The sequence below is a fragment of the Pygocentrus nattereri genome, chromosome 19 (assembly GCF_015220715.1).
Source record: "Pygocentrus nattereri isolate fPygNat1 chromosome 19, fPygNat1.pri, whole genome shotgun sequence".
Lineage (NCBI taxonomy): Eukaryota > Metazoa > Chordata > Actinopteri > Characiformes > Serrasalmidae > Pygocentrus > Pygocentrus nattereri.
In genome coordinates this window covers 27,899,160-27,911,781 of record NC_051229.1, presented here as the reverse complement: position 1 = coordinate 27,911,781, position 12,622 = coordinate 27,899,160, and positions in this window count along the sequence as shown.

Genomic DNA, 12,622 nt, shown 5'->3' with positions numbered 1-12,622 from the left:
TGAAGACTGGTTGATGCTTTTGTCCCATAAGTCCTGCCTCTTGAAATTCATCCATTCATTGCCTACCAAAATCTACCTAACACAATTGCTGTTTATTAGAAAGTAGATGAAGGTTTAGTTCCCACTCAAACCATAGAAATACAGGGTGATTCAAAAAGATTCATCTGATTTCAAAATGATTCATTTCTCCTGTAAATCATCACAGATCAGTGCAGTGAACTGTAAACGGTTTAAATGAGCTGAAGTTTATTATGTAATTGTACAAGGTCTCAGTCTGAACCTCCTCCAGCTGTACGGACGACATCAACACCACAGTCAAACTCATCCCAGACTGGACTGAGCGTGTCGGGCGTCGCTGCTCTCACGGCTCTTTCAGTGGGATTTCGGAGATCATCCAGTGCTGTGGAACCAGCGCCGAATGCTCTATGCTGGAGCTTCACTACCCATGAAAATCCCGCTGCACAGTTCTGACGGATTCACTCTTATTGACGTGGAGAACGCAGAACGTTCTGCTCAGGGGTCTCATCTCCTCTCAGACTGAGGGAGCCAGTCAGAAACTCTATGACCCCCTCTTAGTTGGAGTGTGATTGGTTCCTATACGCCTGATGATTGTAAAAATATGGTGCTTTGAAATCGGATGAATCTTTCTGAATCACCCTGTGTCATTCATTTGGCTAAGCAAAATGGATCTTTTGAATGAAGAGCCGTTCGGGAGCCGGAAAGTCGACTGTTGTGGTAGAGCTGAGCTGATCGATCTGACTAACTGTAAAGAGCTGCAATGCCCAGCACTTCTAAAAACAGCAAGTGCGCATTAAAATCTGCAGAAGTGCGTTCTCTGTAGAGTTTTCTTCTTTTTTCACTTGAAAATAAAGAAAATGTAATTTGACCAAGACTAATTAGGGATGGAGCCGTTGCCTTACCTGAAGTGACCAAGCCCCATTCTATAACTTTAGGTCTCAAGGTGTTCCCACTGTATAATGTTGTACGGTGTTACACACCACATAGACGAAGTCTTTTAAATCCGATTATATAAGAATGTGTTTTCATTATGCCACATATTACGTTCTAGTTACATTAGCCTTGTAGTTCCAGTACAAAACTAATGGAGCGCCATTGATGCTGCTGGACATTTGCTCTCTAACTGGACCTTATCCGATTTAATTGTGTGCTAGGATGACGGCAGTTCAAATACCCCTTCAATACAGCTCTGAACCTTTAGTGCCTGTCCAGCTTGTTATACTTTGCAAATAAGCTTAAACCTTGATGACCATGCATTGTTTTTACAGTGCAGTTGTGTTAGTCTTGGAGATCTCCAGCGCTTTAACAAGCTGAGATGTGCAGAAGGAAAAAAGAACGAAAGCCGATCACACCTCATGCTAAAACGCTCAAGCCCTGCTGGCACAGTAAACGCACTGCAGACAAAGGTGGGCATTGTGATTGTGTGTGTGTTTGTGTGTGTGTGTGTGTGTGTGTATTGATTTCAATCTCACATCCTGGATGGCATTTCCTCCCTGCCTGCACATACACACACACACACACACACACACATAGCAGAGCAGCTCTGGGCCTCCGTCACTCTTCCCGACTCTCGTTTCCTGCTGCTCTACATTGATCTCCTTATGCTAAAGTGAACATGACACTAACACATCAGAAGGATTTACCTGTGAAACTTTGGCCTTTTCTCTGCCTGGAACCTCATGATGTGTTTTCCTTTTAAGGTTAAGAGGCTGTTAACGGTATATATCGGTATATATATAAACTTGACATGACCTGTTGTCCTTTACATTGCGTGTGAGTTTCTCAATGAATGGACCAAAAGAAACGACCCAATATGACAAAATTCTGGTTCCATTGATTTACATTAAAAGTATTTTTCTTTCCTTCTCCTGCACTCAAAAGATATTTAATTAATGTCAATTATCCACTCAATTTAAATACATAAATACAAAAAAAATTATAATTCATGTTTAAAGTCTAATGTGAAAGAAATAAACATAATTTTATAGATTCCAGCTGTGATCAAATTCCCTGCTTTAGAATTTCTGTTCACTCCCAACTGAACTGCTAACTAAAGCAGATGTTCATGTGCACGACTTTCCAGTTGAGGGGCAGCTCTCACGCTGACCAGGTCGCAGCGAACGCTGTCTCACTTCATGCCACGCTAACATGTCGAGGTCACCTACAGTTTCAAAAACCATGAACTGCTGATTTGAATATTAATGGAATACAACTTTAAATACAGCTTCACAATAAATCCCTCCTTTTGTTTATTTAATCTGCCTTTTTTACCCGTTGACATGGCAGCAGACCTAGCAAGGATACTAGTGTTGTCTAGAGTGTCTCTCAAAATGAAACATTAATATTTGGTCAGAAACATTAAAAACATGAGTGAAGTTAATGTGCATTAACAGTTGGACTGAATAACAAAGGATGGCAGGAGACTGTAACAATAAAAAGAGCCGTTTCATGTTCATCATGACGGCTGAAGCAATATTCTGGTTGATGATGCGCTTCATGTGCACTGCCTCCTCCTTTAGTGAAAAACCTAAAAGGTCTTCCACAGTTCAGTTAAATCACTTTTGGATTTATCCAAATTGGGTTGATTCTTATATAAATAAGTAAAGTATATATCGCTGTTGTCAGGAGAAAACCTCGTATCTCCAAAATGGTAACTTTACAGGAGAAAGAATAAACCTACTGTAGTTTCAATGTAAGTCAATGGAACCAGACGTCTTTCCAAGTCATTTTGGGCCGTTTCTTTTGGTCCATTCATCACGAAATTCACACACAATATAAAGGACAAAAGGTCCTTTGAAATTATCTCAAAAACTGAAAAAATGAATATTAATATGTTTTATGTAAAGTACTTGCTTAATATTTATGATGGCCATAAATATTTTTTTTGAGTGTGGCAGTTCACTTCACCAGTGACCACCAGACAGCACTAAATCAACAATACTGATGGTACCAGCCTTGAAACTGTGAATAGCTTTGCATCACTTTTTCCCCCAATGCCGTCATCGTGAACCATCATTTTCAACCTGTGATTGCTGATGATGACAATGATGAACTGTATATATTATACCAATGCAACTGATAGTCCACTAGATCCTCTACAAGTTTCAGTTCTTATATACTTTAGCCCAGAAGCTCCTTTTTAAAGTACATGTTCCTCATGGTCAAGTGGAGCTTTTCATTTGGGTTTTGGTTTCTCTCAGTGGTTCTTTCATGTGCTCTTAGGGAGTCTGTCCTTTCGAGTCTTAGTTTTTGTCAGTATTTCCGCCCCCCGGCTCTTAGGGGCTTCTTCTTTCGAGTCTTGGGTCCAATCGGTGGTTCTTCTTCGTTCTCTTAGGGAGTTTGTCGTTTTGAGTCATGGTTCTTCTCAGCATTTCCTCCTCCTGCTCTTGGTGGGAGGGTTCCTTTTGAGTCTTGGCTCCTCTCAGTGTTCCTACTCATGCTCTTAGAAGTTTCTTCCCATGAGAGGTTCTTGATTCTTTTTCATGCTTTTGGGGGAAGAAAAACATGCTCTGTTTTTTCTTTGAAGTCTTTGCTCCTCTCCGTTGTTTCATCACTCTTAGGGAGTTTTCTGTCTCCTTCTGTGATGTTCACTGGGAGGACTGCACCCTCGTTTCTGGGCAAGCTGCTTTGGGACAATAGGTGCTGTAGTAAACTCCATACAAATAAAATTGAGTTGAGTTGTGAGCGCGTGTGTGTGTGTGTGTGTGTGTTTGGAGAACAGTCAAGCGAATTACATTTGTAGTTCTGAACCTTGGAGGGAAACCCACCGGTTATAAATGTTTTCTCCACCTTCTACTGAAAAACCCATGAATGTTTATGAATGTTTGCTGACCTATTGTCATAGCAGCCCCTCTCAGACTGCTGTGAAGAGACTGTGTGATACTGTGTAAGGTTCCAGAAATGCACAGAAAAGAGGCATGCATCAGATCTCTGTCAAAATTCACAGTCTGGTGTGGCCAGGGGAGGAGGTCAAGCCTGCGCAAGAACTCAGAGGCCGGCCAGCGGCCAGGAAACCCTGCGAAAACACACGAGACCATGCATGATCTGCTGATGAGCTGTGAGCTGATTTGCTGAACAAACTACTCAAAATTGCAGAGGGTAGAATTGAAGGAAACCTCACTGTGAGATATTACTACACATGGAAAGTTGTGGACATCTGCGCTTAAACAAATTGCAGTAAATTTACAGTGGAATTATCTTTCCATAACTTTTTGTCCACTTTTGTTTACACTATTTTCAAGGACCTCCCAGAATTTTGATTTTGAGACATTCAGGTGGTCCAAGAGGTTAATTAGGAGATTAATTTAGAGGTTAATTAGGGCTGGTTCCCTAACCTGCCCCACTACTGAGAGCTGATTGGTTAGCATTACAGCTACTGAGTGCTGATTGGACAGTGTTAAAATGTTTTGTGCTGTTCTGTGTTCAGAAAATTAATGCATTTTTCTATATAAAAAAAGCGTTTAAGTTTTACAAACTGATTTTAGTGAAATGCTCCATTCTAACCCATTCATTTCGGACTCGCTCAGGAGCGCCATCTAGAGAACGTTACTGTAGCAGTTCTCCTCGCAACACCTCTGATATCTACCTAGATACCAAGGAGATAAACTATTGGCCAGTTATCTGCTCAGTGTTTCAAGAACGTTTTGCTTCCAGTGGAACAACAGTAGTACTGTAATACTTGTTAAAAGGATTCTATTGACTAAAAATTAACTTAAAATCACTGACATGCATTTTTATTTTGCAGAACTCGTGAAAGGAGAGCTGTCCTCGTCCTAAATGCCCATAGAGCTACTAGCAAAAGTCCATGGGGGTGCTACCAGAAGGTACCAGAAAGGTGTTTTCAACCAGTTTTTGATATTTATGACCCAAACTGAAAGCCTAGCGAGAGTAAATTAGAGTAAATAGAGTAAACAGTGGAGTAAATTTTAATTTTAAAAGTAGGCAGTGCTTTTGACAGGCAGTGTAAAGTACATCAAAACAGGATGTTTAAAACAAGATCCTTTCACCTACAGCTCTGTTTTAGTCCAACTCTACCCTGAATTCTACCCTGTGATAATCTATTGTGATGTGAAGTTATTCTGAGCTTTCTCCAGATTGTTGATCTTTGCAGAGTGCACCCCTGAAAATTACGAGTTTCTGATTACACGCTGACCAACATGTGTTAGGAATCATCATTGGCCTCCGTTCTGCAGCTGGAAATACCTATAAACCACTTTGGTGTGTGCATTCATACGGGTGTATGTGATATATTTGTGGGTCAGCAATAACTACCTTCACATAAGCCGGGCAGAGGCGGCCGGGGCTTTATTTTATTCTATTTTACTGCTCTACCACACGGAGGGTTAATGAATGTGATCTCTACATGCTTGCAGTGGTCACTCCAGTGGTGCGGTGGGGCTTTTCTCTGCATTTCTGGTTTTCATAATGATAATGGGTTATTTTCTGACATCGGCCTTACACACAAACGTCCACACTGACCTGTGTACCACACAACTCGCGTGGCTATTTGGAGGCGTTTTCATCCCACAGCTATGCTCTATAAGAGTGTCTATGTGAAAATAAGCTGCCGTGAATAGAAGCAGCAGAAGCTGAGATCAGGCATTATGTCGTGCTTATAGAGAGGTTACAGTTTCAGGTGATGTCCAGAGTGACGTGTGGTCAGTGTGGGGCTTTTGGATTATATGTGTATTCACTCAGAATTTATTTATCCTGAAATGGCAGAACTCACTGGATCTCTCTCTCTCTCTCTCTCTCTCTCTCTCTCCCTCTCTCTCTCTCTCTGTCTCTCTCTCTCTCTCTCTCTCTCTCTCTCTCTGTCTCTCTCTCTGTCTGTCTCTCTCTCTGTCTCTCTCTGTCTCTCTCTCTCTCTCTCTCTCTCTCTCTGTCTCTCTGTCTCTCTGTCTCTCTCTGTCTCTCTCTCTCTCTCTCTGTCTCTCTCTGTCTCTTTCTCTCTCTCTCTCTCTCTCTGTCTCTCTCTCTCCCTCTCTCTCTCTCTCTCTCTCCCTCCCTCTCTCTCTCTCTCTCCCTCTCTCTCTCTCTCTCTCTCTCTCTGTCTCTCTCTCTGTCTGTCTCTCTCTCTGTCTCTCTCTGTCTCTCTCTCTCTCTGTCTCTCTCTCTGTCTCTCTCTCTCTCTCTCTCTCTCTCTCTCCCTCTTTCTCTCTCTCTGTCTCTCTCTCTCCCTCTCTCTCTCTCTCTCTCTCTGTCTCTCTCTCTCTCTCTCTCTCTCTCTCTCTCTGTCTCTCTCTCTGTCTGTCTCTCTGTCTCTCTCTGTCTCTCTCTCTCTCTCTCTCTCTCTCTCTCTCTCTCTGTCTCTCTCTGTCTCTCTCTCTCTGTCTCTCTTTCTCTCTCTCTCTCTCTCCCTTTGGCTTCTTTGCCCCACTTTTTGTCCCTGAGGATCCTGGGTAAAATTTTCCGCCCTGGTCTATAAAAGGTGTCCTGAAAGTTGTCCTGGCCGCTCGGTGCCCACCTGTCTCTGACCCCACATTACACACACGCACCCCTCACTATTTTCAGCTTCATATTTATAAAGGTAATTAAATCAGAGAATCAGAGACGTTAAAGAGTGAGTCTGTGTGAAGGCGAGGAAAGGTGTGGAGGAAAGGAAACGTACAGAGAGTGAAGGAGAGTGAAGGAGAGTGAGGGAGAGTGAAGGCGAGGAAAGGTGAGGAGGAAAGGAAACGTACAGAGAGTGAAGGAGAGTGAAGGAGAGTGAGGGAGAGTGAAGGCGAGGAAAGGTGAGGAGGAAAGGAAACGTACAGAGAGTGAAGGAGAGTGAGGGAGAGTGAAGGAGATTGAAGGAGAGTGAAGTCTGCTATGCAAACCCTGGGATGGCGAAAATCAGCTCAGCGCAGGAAATTCGGCGCAATAGGACGTTGATCGCTCTGCACAGTTTGCCCTCCGCTGAACAGAACACAAGTCCTTTTTTCACCCCCCAGAAATGCAGTGGATATGTTAGCTCAGCACTGCAGCAAATAATATTCATAATACATGTTCAAATACAGTAACTGAGCTCTCGGTCTTCAGTCTTGGGCCATAAATGTCAAAACATGGTCAAAACAAGGAAAAGAACACCTGTATGGTAACAGTCGTTTCTGCTAGCACCTCTATGGGGTTCCAGGAGTACATTAGTGCTAAAGGAACTGCAATTTACATAAACATATTTTAGCCATTCTAGGTTAAAAATGGACATTTGGAGATTGTAAAAGGCATTCTGTTTTTATCTGAAACTTGCAACAGACAAATTAACACAGATTTTACTTTGTACACAGATTTGTAAAATAGTTTTACAGTCACTCCTTCAGGAAAGAGCCCTAACATTGAGCTAAAAACCTGCCTGTAGATGGTTCGACTTCCAAAAAGCCTGGACTGACTTCTTCAATGTTGCAGCAATTTAGAAATAAACCAAATGATTTTAGTAGTCACCATTCAGAGTGTATTTAAAAAATAACAGCATTTGTATTGTGTCACACCAGAGGGCATCAACGTTTAGTGAGGTATTCTGAAAATCTGAACACACGTTGTGTACATATTTAAGTGGCACATATTACACACGTATATGTATTACATATAGGTACTATTTGGGTGGTGGATCATTCTCAGCACTGCAGTAACTCTGACGTGGTGGTGGTGTGTTAGTGTGTGTTGTGCTGGTGCAAGTGGATCAGACACAGCAGTGCTGTGTCCACTCACTGTCCACTCTACTAGACGCTCCTACCTTGTCGGTCCACCTTGTAGATGTAAAGTCAGAGACCACAGCTCATCTGCTGCTGCAGTTTGTGTCGGTCATCCTCTAGTCCTTCATCAGTGGTCACAGGACGCTGCCCACAGGACTCTGATGAGGTGAGGTATTTAAAAACTCTAGCAGCACTGCTGTGTCTGATCCACTCAGACCAGCACAGCACACCACCACCACATCAGTGTTACTGCAGTGCTGAGAATGACCCACCACCCAAATAGTACCTGCTCTGTGAGGGTCCATGGGGGTCCTGACCACTGAAGAACAGGGTAACAGAGTATCAGAGAAACAGATGGACTACAGTCTGTAACTGTAGAACTACAGAGTGCAGCTATACAGTAAGTGGAGCTGATAAAGTGGACAATGAGCGTAGGCAGGTAGCCTTTCAGTGTATATAAGTAATATGTCATCCATATATTAATACAGTAATGTTTTCTGTCATATATTGTTAAATATCTGTGTTTCATCAGATGTGTTTGTATTATGATGATGTATTTCTGAAATACATCTCCATGTGTGAAAATGACCTGTTTCAAATAAGTTGGCATATTTGTGACATGTCTGTCCATATGTGACTAATATAAGTTGGATTTAAGGGAAATACATATATGCAGTTTTAGAATCCATATATTTCCATACATCAGCAGTTTGGAGATAAAGCCAGAGAGGCCAGGTTGAGATGGTTTGGACATGTGTTGAGGAGGAATAGTGGATATATTGGTCAAAGAAATGTTGGAGATGGAGCTGCTGGGTAGAAGGAGAAGAGGTAGACCTCAGAGAAGGTTTATGGATGTAGTGAAGGTGGACATGGAGATGGTTGGTGTGAAAGTAGAGGAGGCAGTGGATAGGGCAAGATGGAGGCAGATGATCCGCTGTGGCGACTCCTAAAGGGAACAGCCGAAAGAAGAAGAAGATACTTCCATACATCAGATTTCCATTAGGGCCTTTGTAGGGAGCACAGAAAAGCCTGGCAGCTAGCTGCAGTAGTTATGCTGCATTCGATTGGTCTCGAAAGCAGGTTGGGCTGGAAACTTTCAACCGACAAAGTGATAAGAACATGAAAAGCAGGGATTGAGAGCAAAAGGCCAGCCAGCTAGCGTTAGGTGAATAATAAATTCATGATGTATTTTCTTTCTCAAGCGAAACTTCGCTCTTCGATCCTGGCCTGTGGTGGTCACGTGTATATTTTTAACAGGTCACCCAGCACGGTCATGCTGGTTAACTAGCATACCAGCATCCAGAACTCAACACGTGCTGGCTTTGCTGGTTTTTCTAGCAGGGTTTATGGTGATCAACGTGATCAATGTTGAAGGTCAACGGTGTACATCTAACCAACCATATATTCGCTCATTTAGAGGATTATTAGAATTAGAGAAGCAACCATGTCTGGCTCAGAGTTTAGCAACACCATCTCAGCTTTTCCGAGTAGGAATTCCTCGCTCAGAGAGCGTTTTCCTTCCGTTTTTCCTCCTCAGATTCCAACTTTTAGGTATATTACAGGACTATGTGCTGCTATTTCAGAACCTTACGCTGATGTAAAGTCAGCTAGCACTGCTTCAGTTCACTGCTGTGATAAAGGGCCAGTTCGTCTTAAGAGGAGCTCATCTGGGAGCTCTCCAAGAAGCCATGCTGCTGAAGGCCATTAGCTACTGAGCCACTGAAGCTCGTGTAAACATGCTGTACATTTTCCCAGAGGAGGTCCCAGCATCTGCGTGTATAGGCCGTGGTTTGCAAAAGTTTAGGCACCTCTCCATATAGCCCATGTTTTATTCATTTTCTGAGGGAAAGCAAGTGAACATCATATCCTCTACAGAGAACATTTTAATGCACTATTACTGTTCATTTGCTGAATGTAACATATCGGGGCCACAAAATGTGGCAAGTGCAAGAGTTAAAGCACAATTTACATTTTGTGTTTTTTTCCAGTGCCTTATTATAGCGCATTGTTAGCACATTGTTTTACAGTGTGTTGTACTGTATGCGTGCAATTCACTTGTGCATATCAAAGCCCAGCAGTTGTTCGTTGTGCTACATGTGAGTTCGCTGCTCATTTTAGCACTGAGATTGAAAGATAGCAAACACAAATGAGCTATTTGCTTCTCGGTGTGGGGGTTTATTACCCCTTGTGACTTTGAATGTGAATTGCCTGTGCAGCAGTTACACAAATGCACCACTGTGACGGCGTCCAGCTCGCATCCAACTCTCAGTGTTTATCTGGGTAGCGGCTTTCTGGCTACTTATAGAACTTGCTGCTTAATGACAGAGCCATGCTGGGGGGGTAAAAGTAGGGGGTTGGGGGTGGGGTGGTGTAGGGGGGTGGCTTTACCAGCTCACGTCATTTCTGACCTTTTTGCTGTTTGGAGAAGGTGTTTGATTTCGCCCTCCTCTTTTTTTTCTCCCCCAATATTCACACATGGGCCGCTGTGGAAGGGGTGATGGGTATAAAAGAGTGTCTTTGTCTCAGATGGGACGGAGGTGGAGGGGGACTGAAGGAGCGCGGCCAACAGCCATGAAAGAATGGCACGAGAGAGGCGCTCCTCATCCTCACCTGGCCCGCATTAGACCTGTCAGATTAAATAATGCAGCCGAGAGGAAGGCGAGGGGTGATATATGGTCTGTTTGATGCAAAAGCTTCTTGGCCGTTCACTCAAAAAAACATGTCGTGCCCCTAAAGGAGCTGGAAACACTTCCAAATTTCAAAGCCATGCTAAAAATATATGGCTTGGTGATTATTAACTGAAGTCGTCTTACTTAATGCTTCAAATTGTGACAAAACTAGAACAGCTCATTAGGACGTAAACAAGCCCACTACAGCAAAGTCAGAGGAAAACCTACCTTCAAAATTTTTCTATTATATATGTAAGTATATATTCTGTTGTCTATAGATCAGATGTTCTTACACAACCCCATGTCCAAATTTAAATAAAAATGATATTCAATGATTTCATTTAAGTCCTATATTTCATTGAAAACAATGCAACGACAACAAATCAAATATTGAAACTGAGTAAGTTTTGAATTTTAAACATTTTGAATTTGATTCCAACAACAAAGTTGGGACGGCGGCATGTTCACCGCTGTGTTTCATCACCTCTTCTTTTAACAACACTCTATAAGTGCTTGGAAACTGAGGAGACACTGCCGCAGTATTGAAAGTGAAATGTTTTCCTGTTATGTAGGTGATATAGGATTTCAGCTGTTCAGCAGTTTGGGGTCTCCTTTGTCGTACTTTTCATTTTATAATGTGCCAAATGTTCTCAGTGGTGACAGGTCTGGACTGCAGGCAGGTCAGTGCAGCACCTGGACTCTTTTAATACGGAGCAGTGCTGCAGAATGTGGTTTTACATCGTCCTGCTGAAATAATCAAGGCCTTCCCTGAAAAAGACGTCATCTGGATGGCAGCATATGTTGCTAAAACATGTATTTATCATTTAACATTAATGTTGCCTTCACAGATGTTCCAGTCAACCACTAATGCCCCCCCCCATACCATCATAAATACTGGCTTTTGAACTGTGCACTGATAACAAGCTGAGTGGTTTTTAGCCCAGAGGACAGTGTCCATGATTTCCAAAAAGAATTTCAAATGTTGATCACAAAAAACTAAGACCACAGGACGCTTATCCACTCCTCATTTTAAATGAGCTCAGGCCCAGAGAAGGTGGCAGCGTTTTTGGATCCTGTTTATATTTGGGTTCTTCTTTGTGTTTTAGAGTTTAACAGCGTTTGTGGATGCAGTGATGAACTGTGTTCACAGACAGTGGTTTTCAGAAGTGTTTCTGAGCCCATGCAGTGATTTCCACTACAGAGTCATGTCTGTTTTTAATGCAGTGCTGCCTGAGGGCCCAAAGATCACGGCCAGCAGATACTGGTTTTCAGCCTCGTCCCTCACAGACAGAGATTTCTCCAGATTCTCTGAGTCTTTAATGATATTCTGCACCATAGACGATGAAAAGCAGAAGCTCTTTGCTGTTTTATGTTGAGAAACGTTCTTCTTGAATTGTTGCTCTATTTGATGGTGCAGTCTTTCACAGAGTGGTGTCCACTCCTCACCTTAATTTTAGCATTACACAACTTTGCCAGCCTTTTGTTCTCCCCAGACCCAACTTTTTTGGAATGTATTGATGGCATCAAATTCAAAATAGGCATATATTTTTCAAAAAACAATAAAATTTCTCAGTTTCAACATTTAACTTGTTGTCTTTGAAGCATTTTCAATTATATATAGGGTTTTAATGATTTGCACATCGTTGCAATTTGTTTTTATTTACGTTTTGCACAGCGTACCAACTTTTTTGGAAATGGGGTTTCCACACACAGGACATATTACATATAGATACTCCTGGTTCCTGTGACATTTCCTGTTTTTTGAATTCGCTTTCAAAAACATTTGTAAGCAGTTGGAGCACATCACTCTAATTAAATTAGACCATTAGAGGCTGTTTTTCTCTCATCGGATCTTCCTGCCCATCCTGTGGGGTCGGATGCAACTGCTTTATCTGCCTTGATTGGGTGCCCACTGCTCGCCCACCTTCTGGACCAGTTTGACCACCATGGAGCTTCCTGCTGACCAGTGCTTGCAAAAGGCCCCACCTGCATGCCTCACTGACTTTTTACACTGCCTGTTGTAAAAAAAGCACTCAGTAATTTTTTTACTTGACCTTTGTTGAAGTCCTACATTACACTACATTAGAAAATGCGATATATTTAAATACAGTCCACAAATTCCCTGTCTCTCTGTGGGTTTCTCATCCACCTCATCTCCATAATCCTTTGTCTGAAAGTCAACAACGGAATGTATGTGCTCTCATAGATGAGCCACACTGCCCTCTACAGGAGACTCTAATACAAAACTCATCCTCTATTCAC